General features: G+C 32.3%; 2 long non-coding RNA genes across 2 annotated transcripts; one reads left to right on the plus strand and one right to left on the minus strand.

Annotated features, from left to right (window-relative positions):
- Window positions 1-1,592: 1,592 nt before the first annotated feature.
- LOC148760760 (uncharacterized) lies at window positions 1,593-3,644 on the minus strand. The gene is made up of 3 exons (XR_016028601.1): window positions 3,306-3,644; window positions 2,573-2,656; window positions 1,593-1,704 (listed from the first exon to the last, which is right to left on the minus strand). It is a non-coding gene; the product is annotated as an uncharacterized LOC148760760 (long non-coding RNA).
- Window positions 3,645-6,139: 2,495 nt separating this feature from the next.
- On the plus strand, window positions 6,140-14,270 carry LOC148760761 (uncharacterized). The gene is made up of 3 exons (XR_016028219.1): window positions 6,140-6,223; window positions 7,082-7,149; window positions 14,165-14,270. It is a non-coding gene; the product is annotated as an uncharacterized LOC148760761 (long non-coding RNA).
- The last annotated feature ends 2,242 nt before the right edge of the window (window positions 14,271-16,512 follow it).

The raw sequence follows: 16,512 nt of genomic DNA on the forward strand, positions 1-16,512 counted from the left end.
TAAAAATAAATTATAATGATTTAAAATGCAAGGAAAGGTAACAATAAAAATAATTTGATTACAGTATAACATAAATAAGTAAGATATACCATAAAATTGAAATTAGTCTTTAAAAAAGCTTAACGTAAAATTCCTACACTAAAAATGTAATTTCACGCGTTTAACTAAAATGTTAATGTTAAAAGTTAAATTTTTTTAAAAAAAATTCTAACATAAATGCATGAGAATAGGGATAAAAATACATAACATCTAATGTAAAATGAGTAAAAAGTATTGTAATCAAGTTAAAATAAATTATAATGATTTTAAAGGTAATTGACGGTAACAACAAGCATTACCTAATAACAGTTTAACGTAAATAAATAAGATGCAATAGAAAGTTGAAATTAATTTTTTAAAAAATCTTAACGTAAATGTATAAAAATAAAGGTAAAAAGTTATATCGTTTATTGTAAAATAAAAAACCTAGTATTTAGTTTTTTAAACAATTTTAAAGTAATTTGTATCCCTCAAGTTAACTATAAAAAAATCTTACAAAAAAATATAATTTCATATAATTAAATATAATGCAAATGTTAATGTTTTTTTTAATTTTTAACATAAACGTGCAAGGAAGAGGATAAAATACTTAACAATTAACATAAAATAGGTATGTAAAGTAGTTTCGTAATCATTTAAAATAAATTATCATGATTATAAACATTGCAAACTTATAATAAATGTGTGAAAATAGGATAAAAATATGTAACATCTAATCTAAAATGTGTAAAAATGTTGTAATCAATTTAAAAATATATTCTAATAATTATAAACGTAAATGGAGGTTAAGAATAAACATAATTCAGTAATAATTTAACATAAACACAGATGCGGTGTTTCAACACTCAATCTGTAAAGCCACTAGATGTAAGGTTATTTGGTGTCATGAAGGTTTTTGGATAAATGGATTTGTAGTAAATTTGGGTTTGTGTTCTTCTTATAGAGGAGAATTGTGGAGAGTTTTCTATGGGTTGAAATTGGTTTGGGAGTCAAGGATTCGCAAAATTTGGCTTCAAGTGGATTACAAGATGGTTGGAAATGCTATTTCTGTCACGACCCGGAACTCCCTATCGGGCCCGTGACAACCGCCGCGAGGCCTCAACAGACATTCTTCACCCCGAATACTGATTGAAACCCCGCAAGGCTTAGCATCAACTTCCTCATCTTCCCGGTGAGCAACAGTTATTAAATCTTGCATTTCAAAAAAATCATAAGTCATTTTCAAATAAGAACAATAAAATATTATTTTCTGGCTCATAGGGGTATTTTTGTAATTTTTCGTCGAAAACCTCGAAACTTGCTAAAAATGTAGTAGGTAAGCAGAAAATATATATTTAATGATTTAAAAACAATTAAGTATCTAAAACGTTCATTTGAAAGCAAATTGTTGACAACTAGTACTATTTAAAAATAATAAATAAAATATTCTATTTTCTCATAAAATAAATTTTTTATAGAAATATTCGTAAATAATTTTTCGCACATGAAAGTAAAGTAAAAATTGTATGAATAGAAATACAGATAACCAAAATATAAGTTTTGATCTGCAATGACACGTGGGCTCCAATTAACCAAGAGGGTGTAACACTGTGAACTCTTACTTTCTATAATGCAGTTCCGAGCTTAGTTCTCGTCCTACTCGACTATCTACAAACTGTCCTGAGCCTGAAATATGTATAGGAAGAAGGGGTGAGATTTTATAATCCCAGTGAGTAAACAGATACCATCTAAAGTATCTAAAGCCGAGTAAATGGAGACAATTAAAATAAGTCATCGTACCGTAATTTCATTACCTTTCAGTTCATTTCAACCAAATAAAATCAATTCATATAAATCGAGTAATCAACTTGGCTTATGAATTTCTTAAAACTTTGGCTCGTGCCAAAACTCATACTCGGTGATACCTTGCGCAGGGCATCTAACCGAGTCCGCCAAGACTGTTAAAATTTTGTGTACACTTAAAATATATTTTTGTTTGAAAAAAATACAGCCGTTCCTTGGCGTTGGCTGAGTTCCCCTTCACGTGGTGGTTTGGCGTGAAGTGAACCCTAAGCTATACCCCAAGAGATACCCTACGCGCCTCTCCGTTCGAGGTAATAATATAATGGAGTTTACCGTGCCCCTCTAATAGGCTGGTCCACGGAACCCCCTCTGCAGTAAATAATTAATATATAATCCACCAATCAATAAAATTCATTCTAGCATGTCATGGCAATTTATCGCAACCTAGCCTCTCAAGGCTGAATACACAGTATAAATAATTATAACACCAAAATCAGTTTAGCCATTCATGCTCATTTATTGTCATAAGCCATTCAATTCAGAACCATAAATTTGCAACACAAACTAGCAGTCTCCAATTACTCTATTTTCAAAACCAATATTCGATTTTTCAGAAAATTTATAAAATCATTTTATAAAATCACAATTTCATTTAAAACATAACAATTTACCATTTAAATTCATTTTTCATAAAATCACATAGTTGTATAAAACTACTCTAGATAATTAAGACGATAATAAGTTTACTCACAATGTCTAGAATGCAGACTTTCAAAGCACTCTGTCTACTGGTCCTCGGATGCAATTTCCTTGCCTTTATTGGAGGACTCACCACCTTGACACAGTACAAAATCGAGAATTTCACTAAGTTGGTACTAAATCAAAATTAAACTAATTTGGACTACCAATGCATGATATGGAATGCAAAAATGCACTGGTAACTATCTAAATCCGGTATTAGCCTAATTCGTCTTATCACCCGATTAAATTCCTAACGGGTTCGTTTAAACTCCAATTTAATTCTTTTCAGTTTCTATACCTCAATTGCACCCAAATTAACTTAATGTCCCTCAATGTGATGCAAATTATCAGTCCCAATAGTAAATTACGAAAATACCCCTAGTGGGTAAAAATTCATATTTTTGCTCCGAAAATTCCCATTATTTTTCTAGGCTCATAATTCATTATTCCTTAACCAATTCTCCTAGAATAAAATCAAACTCATCCTCACTCACTACATGGTAAATTCAGCCATTAATGGTTGGGGGAGAAAATAAATTCTTTTCTTGTTGTTTTGTTTCTAAATATGCTAAACTAACTAAAAACACTAACATAAATTAAAATCAAATAAATCCAACAACTTTCTCTCTCCTAACCCATTTTTTCAGAATTGAATTCATCATGAAAACATGTAATTTAATCATGGAAAATAAAGAGAAATGCTTGGGAATAAGAAAACTCAAGCTTAATAGAAAAAATCTCACCTTTTTCACTTAATTTCCTTGAAAATTCACACTTTTTCTTTGATTTTCTCTCTCTAGGGTTTTGTTTTCTCCTTTCTCTCTCTTGTTTCTTGCTTGGCCGAATGTTGAAGAAGAAGAATGGGTGGGCTGATTTTTTTATGCCTTTTTTATTGTTTAATGAAATAATATTATTTTATTCATATTTTAAATATTTTATTAATTCATTTGTTTTTTCTAGCCATCCATTTGTCCTAATTTTTCCACCATGCATTCCCTTTGACTTATCCAAGCCTTAAGTGAAATTTCCAGATTTTTCCAAAGTTTTGGTGGAGCAAATTCTTCAAAATTACACTTTTGCCCCCGAACTTTTCAAAAATTACATTTTTGCCCCAAAAATTGAAAATTTTCCATAATGCATAATTTGCACTCCTCATACTCATTTCACACTCCAAATAATTAAATTTGATCAAAATCCTTTCAAAAAATTAAATTTTCGATTTCGAATGGTAAAATTACCATTTTACCCTTTTACTCCAAATTATACCGAAATTAAAATTTTTCACTTCTAAACCTCAAATCTTACTCCAATAAGTCAAATGGGGCCAAAAATCTTTTCTAAAAATTTCCATTTTGTCCCCAGGTGGCAAATGACCATTTTGCCCCTGGATAGCGAAAATTCCAGTTTGACTCCAAATTGATCCTCAAACTCCGAATCACCATATTAAACAATTCTGGGACATTAAAATTCTTAATTTCATCGTAAATTCTCTATTTGATCTAGTTCGAGGTTTAAATCAACTTTGTTGTACCTCTAGGTACAACACCGACTTTTGTAAATTTTTTTTTTTTGGGACTCTCCTAGCATGCAAACATGCTATCCATCACGTGTATGTCATGATAAATATTTTTATAGAGTCGGGCTTGTCATCTTCTCCCCCACTTGAATCAACCATATGATCTTTCTTCTTGACTGATTTCGACATCCGGCTAAATATTAATATTTTAAAAATTTTATCTTGTCTCCTTGGTACCTGAAATACCTTATTATGCCTCACTTGACTTCTGAATTGCCTTTTATCTCACAAATTCTCCTCTGATAAAATTATTATTATTTTATTGTTATTTTCTCACTTACGGAATATTTTATCCTAAACTACTCCTTTCGTGTCTTATCACTTTTAAACATTTTAATTGACTTCAATTTGCATTCGCTCAACTTTATTTATCACCATATCAAAGTATGGGGTATTTCAATTTCAATGTCAGTTGTTCCTCCATGTGTTAATATGGACTTTGTCAAGCCCGACCTTATAAAATACTTTCCATGTCATTCATATGATTGACAATATGCTTGCATACTTGGAAAGCCCTGAAAGAAAAATCGTTAAAAGACGACAATGTACCAAATGGTACAATTAAGTTAATTTAAGTCTCGAACTAGATCAAATAGAGAATTTAAAATGAAATTAAGAATATTAAAGTCCCAGAATGGTTTAATATAGTGATTTGGAGTTCGAGAATCAATTTGAAGTCAAACTAGAATTTTTACTGTCCAGGGGCAAAATGGTCATTTGCCACCCAAGGACACAATGGGAATTTTTAGAAAAGAATTTTTTTAGCCCCATTTGACTTATTGGAGTATGATTTGAGTATTGGAGTATAATTTGAGGGTTTGGCAGTGAAAAAGTTTAATTCCAGTGATTTCTAGAGTGTAGGGGCAAAATCGTAATTTTGCCACTCACGGACAAAATTTGAGATTTTGAGAGAATTTAGATCAAATTTGACAAATTGGAGAATGGTATGAGTATAAGGGATGAAAAATATGTCTATGGGCAATTTTTCAATTTTTGGGGCAAAAATGTAATTTTTGACTTTTACGGGGGTAAAAGTGTAAATTTCAAAAATTACTCCACCAAGACTTTGGATAAGTCTGAGAATTTTACCTAAGCTATGGATATGTGGGACAAGTGTATGGTGAAAATTTGGAAATAAATGGATGGCTAGAATTTAAGGAATTAATAAAAATATTAAAAAAATGAATAAAATAATATTATATTATTTTAGCCTTTAAAAAGGTGAAAATTCCGGAATTCTCATCTTCGTCAGCTGTCCAAACCAGGGGAGAAAAGGGGAAAAAAAAAACAAGAATCCTACCTGAAAAATTTGGAGAAAATCAAGAGAAATCAAGAAATCAAGCATTAAAAAGGTAAATTTCATTGATTTTCCTTGTGATTTTCACTACCCATGCATTTTTTTCTCATTTCCATGCAAAATTAGAAAGTGGGTATGGACACCCATGCTGGCCAAACCTCCATGGATGAGTTTTGAGCTTGATTTTTGGTTGATTTTAATTGAATTAAGTGATTTTAGTTAAGTTATATTGAAATATAGCAAAAATAAGCTAGAAATATAATTTTCTCCCATTGAAACCCATTATGCTGAATTTTCTAGGGGAATATTGGCTGCTGATCTTGATGGTTATTTGAGGAATTATGATGAATAATGATGAATTATGAACCTAGAAAAATAATGGAAATTTTCGGAGCAAAAATACAAATTTTTACCCACTAGGGGTATTTTCGTAATTTGTTATCGGGATTGATAATTTGCACCACACTGAGGGACATTAAGTCAATTTGGGTGCAATTGAGGTATAGAAACTGAAAAAAATTAATTTGGAGTTTAAACGGACGCGTATATCAATTTATCGGGTAAAAGACCGAAATAGGCTAACACCGCATTTAGGCAAAAATTTAGACATTTTTGCATTCCATATCAAGCATTAGTAGTCTAAATTAGTTTAATTTCAATTTAGTACCAATGTGGTGAATTTCTCGATTTTGTACTATGTCAAGGTGGTGAGTCCTCTGATAAAGGCAAGGAAATTGCACCCGAGGACCAATAGTCTGAGTATTTCGAAAATCCTCACTCTAGACACGGTGAGTAACCTTACCATCATTTTAATTATCTAAAGTATGTTTTTATTCGGTTTTGGTGAATTTTATGAAAATGAGTTCAAATGGTAAATTTTTATGTTTTGTAAACAAAATGAGTTTAAATGAAAATATTTTATAAATTGTCTTGAAACGAAATAACGATTTTGAAAAATAGAGTAATTGGAGACCACTGATATGTTGTAAATTTAAAATTGAATTAATGGCTTATGTTATTGTATTGGCATGACTAGCTGGGCTGTGTTTTTATGAATTATATGAATTGCTTTATTTTACCCTTGCAGGCTGGGTAGTAATATATTAGCCCTGTCATGCTGTCAAAATTTTATTGTATGGTGGGTTTGACCTGCTGCAGTGGGCTGGATTCTGTGGACTAGCCTATTAGAGGGGCACGGAATCCTGTTATATTTTTACCTCGGTTGGAGAGGCGAGTAGGGTAACTCCTGAGGTATAACTTTTAGAGTTCACTTCACGCCAAACCACCTCGTGAAGGGGAACTCGGCCAACGTCAAGGAATGGCTATGTTTTCAAAATAAAAACATGACTTTCTAATAGCCTTGGCGGACTCAGTTGGGAAAGCCCTCGGCCAAGGTATCCCAAATAACTGAGTATGATAATAATTTTTGGCATGAGCCAAGCTTTTTAAGAAATTCATAAGCCATACTGATTACTTGCTTTAAATAAATTGATTTCATTTGGTTGAAATAAGTTGAAAGATGATAAATTACAGTTTGATGAAATGTTTTAATAGTCTCATTTTACTCGACTTTAGATATTTTGAGTGATGTTTGTTTACTCACTGGGATTTTATAATCTCACCACCCTCATTTCCACCCATTTCAGGTTCAGAATAGATTGTAGATAACTGATATCGGCAAGGATTACAGTTGAACTTGCCACATCCAAAGACTGTAGGTTCATTTTTTTTGATACTTTTGGTCATTCGTGGGCCCACGTGTCACTGAAATTAAATTCTATACTTTGGTTATCTGTATTACGGTATGTAAGAATTTATTTTGCTTTTACGCTATAAAAATTATTTATGCAGTGTTCTTAAAATATCGTTTTATGTGAAAATTGAATATTTTATTGAATATTTTTATTTTATTATAACAGTCATAATTCCATTTTAAACGAATGTTTTAGACATCCAAAATTATTTTTGATTAAGAAATATGTGTTTTCCACTTACATACTATATTTTTAGATGATTTTTTTTTATTTTTGGGATAAATGACAAAAATACCCTTGTGAGACGAAAATTATTATTTCATTTGTTTAAGTTGGAAACAGTTTAAAATCTTTTAAAATGTGGTATTTGGAAACAGTTACCCACAAGGGAAATGAGAAGCTGATATTAAAGCCTTGCGGGGTCTCGGTTGACATTCCGGGTAATGAATGTAAATTGAGACGTCGCGGCGGTTGTCACGGGCTCGATGGGAGTTTCGGGTCGTGACAATTAAGTTGGTATCAGAGCTGTTGGTTTGAAAGATTAGAGTTTTGGGTTTAAAGTTATTTTAAAGCTGTTTTAAAAATTTACAGTGTCAGTGTGGCCCTGAGTTAAGTTAGGTTAGGTTGAATAAAATACATGCATAAGCATATAGAGCCTGAGGTTGCCTAAACTCACTTTGTTCCCTATTATAGATTATTATGTCTCCTCGACGCGAACAACCACCTTTCACTAGATCAGCTGGAAGGGGAAGAGGTCGTTTCCAACGTCGTCAGTTAGGTGCAATAGAGGAGGAATTGACTGCATCCACCATTCGGGCAGCACCTGCTGCTGAACAAACCAAGACTCCTCCACATCCTCCACCTCCTCTACCACTTACTAGTATTCCTGCTATGCCTCTTGAGGCAGTTCAGGCATTAGCAGCCTTCTTTACTGCTATTGCTGGCCAGGCTCAAGCTGGTCAAGCTCTTCCTACAGTTCCTCTGGCTGCTCCTTCAGTACCACCATCCCCACCTCCTATCCCACCACCAGTGCTGGATGTTTCTGATTCTAAGAAGCTTAAAGAGGCTAGGCAACATAGTTGTGTTTCTTTTATGGGTGAGTCGGACGCAACCGTGGCTAAAGAGGTGGTGCGAATGGCTTTAAGAGCTGAGAAGCTTGCGAATGAAAATAGGAGTTTGCGAGCTGAGTTAGCAAAAAGGAGAAATCTGAGTGTATCTTCTAGTCAGCCACCAAAAAGGGGCAAAAACTCTTCTGTTTCAGGAAGTTCAAGTAGATGCAGAAATTGTGGGAATTATCATGTTGGGCCGTGCAGAGGGCCTGCACGATGTTTTCATTGTGATCAACTGGGTCACATTAGGAGAGATTGTCCACAGTTAGGACGGGCTACGGTAGCTGCTCCATCTCCACCAGCTCATACGGATATACAGAGGAGAGATTCCTCTGGATTGCAACCGAGACAGGATGATTTTGACATACCACCAAGGGTAGATTAAATAAGTTGAAATTAGTGCTCTAATAAAGTACGTATGATAGAAAGCTAGTTTGTAAGTTGTAGTTTTCATGATCATGAAATATATAAAGATTATCAATATATGGACATACATTTAGAGTTGTAATTTACAAGTTTGAAGTATTTAAGATATGATTAAATGGAATTAGCATTAGTTAGGGTACGTAAATCTTTTAATTAATTTCTATGGAGTATCCATGATAGTAGAATGGAGGAACATCGTGCAGTGATGCTATATGGTGAAATCACTATACAATATGGAAAGGGTATTTTCGAGTGGGATTTATGGACTGATGATAAGTGATGAGCAATTTGAGATACATGTAGCTATGAATAAATTTGGAGATCTTTGCTTAAGCAAACTCGTATTAAATGTTATGGTAAAGATATATGAATGCTAGTGGCAAAAAAAAAAAAATACGTTAAATCAATGTTTTGATCGCAAACTTGTGATAGAAAGTTAGTCTTACTAATTGTGGTATAGACTCGAAGGGAAGCCACACGATTGTGAATAATTGAGGTAGTAGCTTTAAGGGTAGAAGAGTTGCTGGGATAAAGTGAAATCAAATAGTTGCAACGCCACAGTACTGACTCTCAAACACTGTCGCGTTAAGAACCCCTAACGGCTAGCAAGCAAGAGCAAATTGAGAGTGGCATGAAGATGAAACTCACGAGTTGAAGAATGGTCATTGGTTTTCATGCTAAGCTTTGTTGTTTGGAGTCTTAAATGCATTGGGAGGTATTAAGATAAAGATGATGAGTGAAATTACAAAGTTTTTTTTTTTTTTTTTATTTTATTGCCTTATATATATTGGCATGTAAGAGGAAGAAAAGTTAGAGAATTTTTGAGATGGCTACATAAAAATAAATTAACATGTGGAGTGTTAAGATGAATAATATGATGACTGAAGTCAAATCTTAAGAAATAAAGAAGACAAGAGATTAAGTCTTGTTAAAGACTAAAGAGGAAGCGAGCGAAAGGTTAGATGAATGTATGAGATACTGATAAGAGATGTCAATAGCAAGTGAGGAAAATGTAAATAAAGATTTCAATAATGATATAGCAAATGAGTTTATATAGAATATTGTTATGAGAATATACTGATCTTGTCTTGACCTTGTTGAAAGGAAAGGATTAGTAACAACACAAGTAAACTAGGTGACATGCTAGAAACCCATGGAGATAAATTGAAGCATGAGTAGTTGGGCATGCCTTTATGGAAATGATATACTTGGTGTATAAAAGAGTAAATAAGTGATTAAGTGTTTCAAGAATGTTTAAACGCCCTTGAGAAAGAATTATAAGTTATACATGATGGGCATAAGATGCGTGACTTTGAAACTTGCTAAGGAGCCAAATGGCTAAGTTACGGGTTAAATGATCATATGTTGTGAGACATAAATTTAAAATAAATATCCCTAAGGAAATACTCAAGAGAAGTTCTGCCATGGATCTTGTGAAAGCAAGCACTAAGTTATGTAGTTATAAAAAGGAAGCTATAAGCTGAGAGTGGTATAAGTATTAACATTAAAAAGTACTTGAGGAGAATTTAGTTTCAAGTCTTGTAATTTCAAGTACAATTTGTAAATTAGTTAAGGAAGAATGATGTTATATTCATATGAAAGAGTGGAATAAAGGATGATAGAAGTTAACCTTGATAATGAAGTCAGATAATGAAACTTTCTTAATATATTATGGGAATTGGAATTCGAAAATGCGTAAGGCATACATGATTCAAATGAATCTGAGTTTTAAGTGACAAATCAATATCGAAATGCAATAAGGATACAATATATAGGAGACATGAAGGATAATCGAGGAATAAGGATGACTTTTAGGAATTGTAGTATTGCATAAGATGCAATGATCAAGTCAAGATAAATTTTTGAGATACCAATGGGATTATAAAACATACACGCATAATAGATTATAATTCAATGGAGATGACATTGTGATGCAATGATATACAGTACAAGGAAACTTAAGCATATAATTGGAAACGATAAGAAGAGAATATAAGTATATAAATGATGAGGAACTATACACAGGCATGATGAGAATTTGTATGAATTATGAAGCTTATTTTATTGAATCTTGATTGTGGATGGGAATGAATTAAGAGAAATTAGTCTGAAGGCATTTGAAAACAGATACTCGTATACATAATGAGGAATATAGACATTTGAATGTATATGTATATGTATGTGTGGAGTAGTGATGTACCCAACTAAATGAATAATGGTTTTAGTGGTTCAAGATTTGAACTCAATATATTTGATGAGTTGTATAGATAATGTAACGATTAAGAATCTTATCAGAAGAAGATTTATGGTGACCTAAGGAATTTTGGAGAAATAGTTAAGGGAATATAATCTATAGTACGATTAAGCCATATGAGATGGATTAATAGGATTAAGAAGATTGAAATTTCCTAAATGCAAAGTAAACATGAAATATGTAGAAATAATTAAAGCCATTAATTTTCCTGAACGCTGAGGATATGTACAGGAATGAGTATGGCGTGTTAATGATGTTGTAAACTACACAATAGTGTATGAGGATAGGATGAATGAATGAAAGTCGAGAAGTTTGATATGGAATGAAGTAATAAGATAGTGATTGGTATACCTAAATAAGAATAAAATGTGATCGAAATTGGTATGATTGAGATGGAGTTATGGTTCAAGCTTAATGATAGTAATAGAACCATGCTTAATGTCTCAATATAAGAGATCATAATTGTGAAGGTTATTGTTGATCTGATTTTAAAGGATAATAATAGACATAAGCGAAATACTTGAGTTGAATTGGAGGTAAATGAGGTGAACAAATCGAAATTCCCTATAAAGGGGAAGACATAAGAATTCGAGCATTATATGAGAAAATAATACCCCTACCTTTTCTCTGACTTCAGTACATGAAATTTTGAGGTCAAAATTTTATTTTAAGGAGGGTAGTGTTGTCAAGCCCGACCTTATAAAATACTTTCCATGTCATTCATATGATTGACAATATGCTTGCATACTTGGAAAGCCCTGAAAGAAAAATCGTTAAAAGACGACAATGTACCAAATGGTACAATTAAGTTAATTTAAGTCTCGAACTAGATCAAATAGAGAATTTAAAATGAAATTAAGAATATTAAAGTCCCAGAATGGTTTAATATAGTGATTTGGAGTTCGAGAATCAATTTGAAGTCAAACTAGAATTTTTACTGTCCAGGGGCAAAATGGTCATTTGCCACCCAAGGACACAATGGGAATTTTTAGAAAAGAATTTTTTTAGCCCCATTTGACTTATTGGAGTATGATTTGAGTATTGGAGTATAATTTGAGGGTTTGGCAGTGAAAAAGTTTAATTCCAGTGATTTCTAGAGTGTAGGGGCAAAATCGTAATTTTGCCACTCACGGACAAAATTTGAGATTTTGAGAGAATTTAGATCAAATTTGACAAATTGGAGAATGGTATGAGTATAAGGGATGAAAAATATGTCTATGGGCAATTTTTCAATTTTTGGGGCAAAAATGTAATTTTTGACTTTTACGGGGGTAAAAGTGTAAATTTCAAAAATTACTCCACCAAGACTTTGGATAAGTCTGAGAATTTTACCTAAGCTATGGATATGTGGGACAAGTGTATGGTGAAAATTTGGAAATAAATGGATGGCTAGAATTTAAGGAATTAATAAAAATATTAAAAAAATGAATAAAATAATATTATATTATTTTAGCCTTTAAAAAGGTGAAAATTCCGGAATTCTCATCTTCGTCAGCTGTCCAAACCAGGGGAGAAAAGGGGAAAAAAAAAACAAGAATCCTACCTGAAAAATTTGGAGAAAATCAAGAGAAATCAAGAAATCAAGCATTAAAAAGGTAAATTTCATTGATTTTCCTTGTGATTTTCACTACCCATGCATTTTTTTCTCATTTCCATGCAAAATTAGAAAGTGGGTATGGACACCCATGCTGGCCAAACCTCCATGGATGAGTTTTGAGCTTGATTTTTGGTTGATTTTAATTGAATTAAGTGATTTTAGTTAAGTTATATTGAAATATAGCAAAAATAAGCTAGAAATATAATTTTCTCCCATTGAAACCCATTATGCTGAATTTTCTAGGGGAATATTGGCTGCTGATCTTGATGGTTATTTGAGGAATTATGATGAATAATGATGAATTATGAACCTAGAAAAATAATGGAAATTTTCGGAGCAAAAATACAAATTTTTACCCACTAGGGGTATTTTCGTAATTTGTTATCGGGACTGATAATTTGCACCACACTGAGGGACATTAAGTCAATTTGGGTGCAATTGAGGTATAGAAACTGAAAAAAATTAATTTGGAGTTTAAACGGACGCGTATATCAATTTATCGGGTAAAAGACCGAAATAGGCTAACACCGCATTTAGGCAAAAATTTAGACATTTTTGCATTCCATATCAAGCATTAGTAGTCTAAATTAGTTTAATTTCAATTTAGTACCAATGTGGTGAATTTCTCGATTTTGTACTATGTCAAGGTGGTGAGTCCTCTGATAAAGGCAAGGAAATTGCACCCGAGGACCAATAGTCTGAGTATTTCGAAAATCCTCACTCTAGACACGGTGAGTAACCTTACCATCATTTTAATTATCTAAAGTATGTTTTTATTCGGTTTTGGTGAATTTTATGAAAATGAGTTCAAATGGTAAATTTTTATGTTTTGTAAACAAAATGAGTTTAAATGAAAATATTTTATAAATTGTCTTGAAACGAAATAACGATTTTGAAAAATAGAGTAATTGGAGACCACTGATATGTTGTAAATTTAAAATTGAATTAATGGCTTATGTTATTGTATTGGCATGACTGGCTGGGCTGTGTTTTTATGAATTATATGAATTGCTTTATTTTACCCTTGCAGGCTGGGTAGTAATATATTAGCCCTGTCATGCTGTCAAAATTTTATTGTATGGTGGGTTTGACCTGCTGCAGTGGGCTGGATTCTGTGGACTAGCCTATTAGAGGGGCACGGAATCCTGTTATATTTTTACCTCGGTTGGAGAGGCGAGTAGGGTAACTCCTGAGGTATAACTTTTAGAGTTCACTTCACGCCAAACCACCTCATGAAGGGGAACTCGGCCAACGTCAAGGAATGGCTATGTTTTCAAAATAAAAACATGACTTTCTAATAGCCTTGGCGGACTCAGTTGGGAAAGCCCTCGGCCAAGGTATCCCAAATAACTGAGTATGATAATAATTTTTGGCATGAGCCAAGCTTTTTAAGAAATTCATAAGCCATACTGATTACTTGCTTTAAATAAATTGATTTCATTTGGTTGAAATAAGTTGAAAGATGATAAATTACAGTTTGATGAAATGTTTTAATAGTCTCATTTTACTCGACTTTAGATATTTTGAGTGATGTTTGTTTACTCACTGGGATTTTATAATCTCACCACCCTCATTTCCACCCATTTCAGGTTCAGAATAGATTGTAGATAACTGATATCGGCAAGGATTACAGTTGAACTTGCCACATCCAAAGACTGTAGGTTCATTTTTTTTGATACTTTTGGTCATTCGTGGGCCCACGTGTCACTGAAATTAAATTCTATACTTTGGTTATCTGTATTACGGTATGTAAGAATTTATTTTGCTTTTACGCTATAAAAATTATTTATGCAGTGTTCTTAAAATATCGTTTTATGTGAAAATTGAATATTTTATTGAATATTTTTATTTTATTATAACAGTCATAATTCCATTTTAAACGAATGTTTTAGACATCCAAAATTATTTTTGATTAAGAAATATGTGTTTTCCACTTACATACTATATTTTTAGATGATTTTTTTTTATTTTTGGGATAAATGACAAAAATACCCTTGTGAGACGAAAATTATTATTTCATTTGTTTAAGTTGGAAACAGTTTAAAATCTTTTAAAATGTGGTATTTGGAAACAGTTACCCACAGGGGAAATGAGAAGCTGATATTAAAGCCTTGCGGGGTCTCGGTTGACATTCCGGGTAATGAATGTAAATTGAGACGTCGCGGCGGTTGTCACGGGCTCGATGGGAGTTTCGGGTCGTGACAGACTTACTCACAACAATTCAGGAGATGTTACAAAGACAATTGGAGGTCAAAGTCACTCACATATATCATGAAGCCATATGGTTACTGACTTCTTAGCCAATTTGGGATTCACTTCTGATGTTTCTTATATTGCTCATAATAATCCTTCAACAAGAGTTAGAAACTTATTATTGTATTGTATGATGGGAATATGTTTTCCCAAAATGATTCCAACTTAATATTATAACTTCTCCATTGAAAAAAAAAAGATGTCAATGTAAATCTCAAAAAACCCTAAACTTTCATAAAATTTTAATATAGGTGCGAAGTACAATAATAAAAAAAATAAATACAATACTTTTCATAAATAAAGAAAACTTAATTTAAAGATTAAATTAAAAAGAAATCTAACATATGTTAAAAATATAATGTGTAACACAAATTAAGTATGAAATGTAATAATTGCATTTAATTTTTAGATTTATGTCAATTGTGTCTTTTGAAAAAGTATGAAATTATGGTGTTGGTATATGCCCTTGAGCTAATTAGATTGGTCGAGAAATATATATTGTCATTTAATGCATACTTAATTGCATAAATTTATGGTGTTGGTATATGCCCTTGAGCTAATTGGATTGGTTGAGGAATATATATTGTCATTTAATGCATACTTAATCACATAACTATATGTCATAAAGGTTTTCCTTTATGTTAGTACAATAATAAGAAGTTATTAAGTATTAATTGGATGAAGCCCATGGAACATAAAGGCCTTGCAAAAGAATTATAAAGTTGTTACATTTATGAGATCTCTATGAATCAAAGTCATGTTCCTAAAATAGTTTTTGGTTATTGTATTATCAAGACAGGGCATTGAAAATACTTAAAAATAATTATATGTTAAGCTTCCTTAAGTAAGCAATCAATTTCATAGATTGAAGTATATGAGAAACTTGAGAATGGCATATGGGTGCTTGTTAGAGAACAAGTTCACTGAACGTGACCTTCTATAAGAACTCCATTAGGTATTTCACCCAAATGTTTATGGAATATATTCTCATATGATAGTTGTGCAACTAGTCCTCGGACTTGAGACACCCAGTCATCTTATATGGGGAATGATATACTTATTTCACCTTTACTGGTTTAAAGAAGACCAGATGCTTAAACAGGGTGTTTTGGGTGTGCCATGAAACATGCAACAATGGATGAGTTGTCAATAAAGGACTCAGCACCCCAAGTGATATGAAGGAATGTATCACACTTGTTCTCAATTTTAGATTAACTTATATAAAGTCATTGGCCAAAGCATTTTATGACATATTTAGGATATTTGATGAAAGGATCATATTGCACTGAGAGGCTTATAACTGAAAGGCTTTGTGAAATTTTTTAATTGACTCTCTAATATTTGGATGGTCATAATGTGTTGCTAGATACCACTTATGAGCTATAAATATAAATCAATTATTAAATTGATATTTGATCATGATATATATTTATTGCCAACATGTTAAAAACCTAATGGGTTACACACATTAAGTGACATGATTGAGATTAAATAAGGATAATTAATTAAGTTGAACTTAATTGAAATAGACTAAAATAAAGTAAAAAAATTAATTAAGTTCACAATGACTTAATTGAATAAAAATACATGTCACGATCCGGTACTCCCCTCGAGCCCGTGACAACCGTCGTGGTGTCCCGGTAGACACTTATTGCCCGGAATGTCAACCCGAAACCCCGCAAGG

Source organism: Theobroma cacao, chromosome 9 (genome assembly GCF_053813885.1).
Source record: "Theobroma cacao isolate CCN51 chromosome 9, ASM5381388v1, whole genome shotgun sequence".
NCBI lineage: Eukaryota > Viridiplantae > Streptophyta > Magnoliopsida > Malvales > Malvaceae > Theobroma > Theobroma cacao.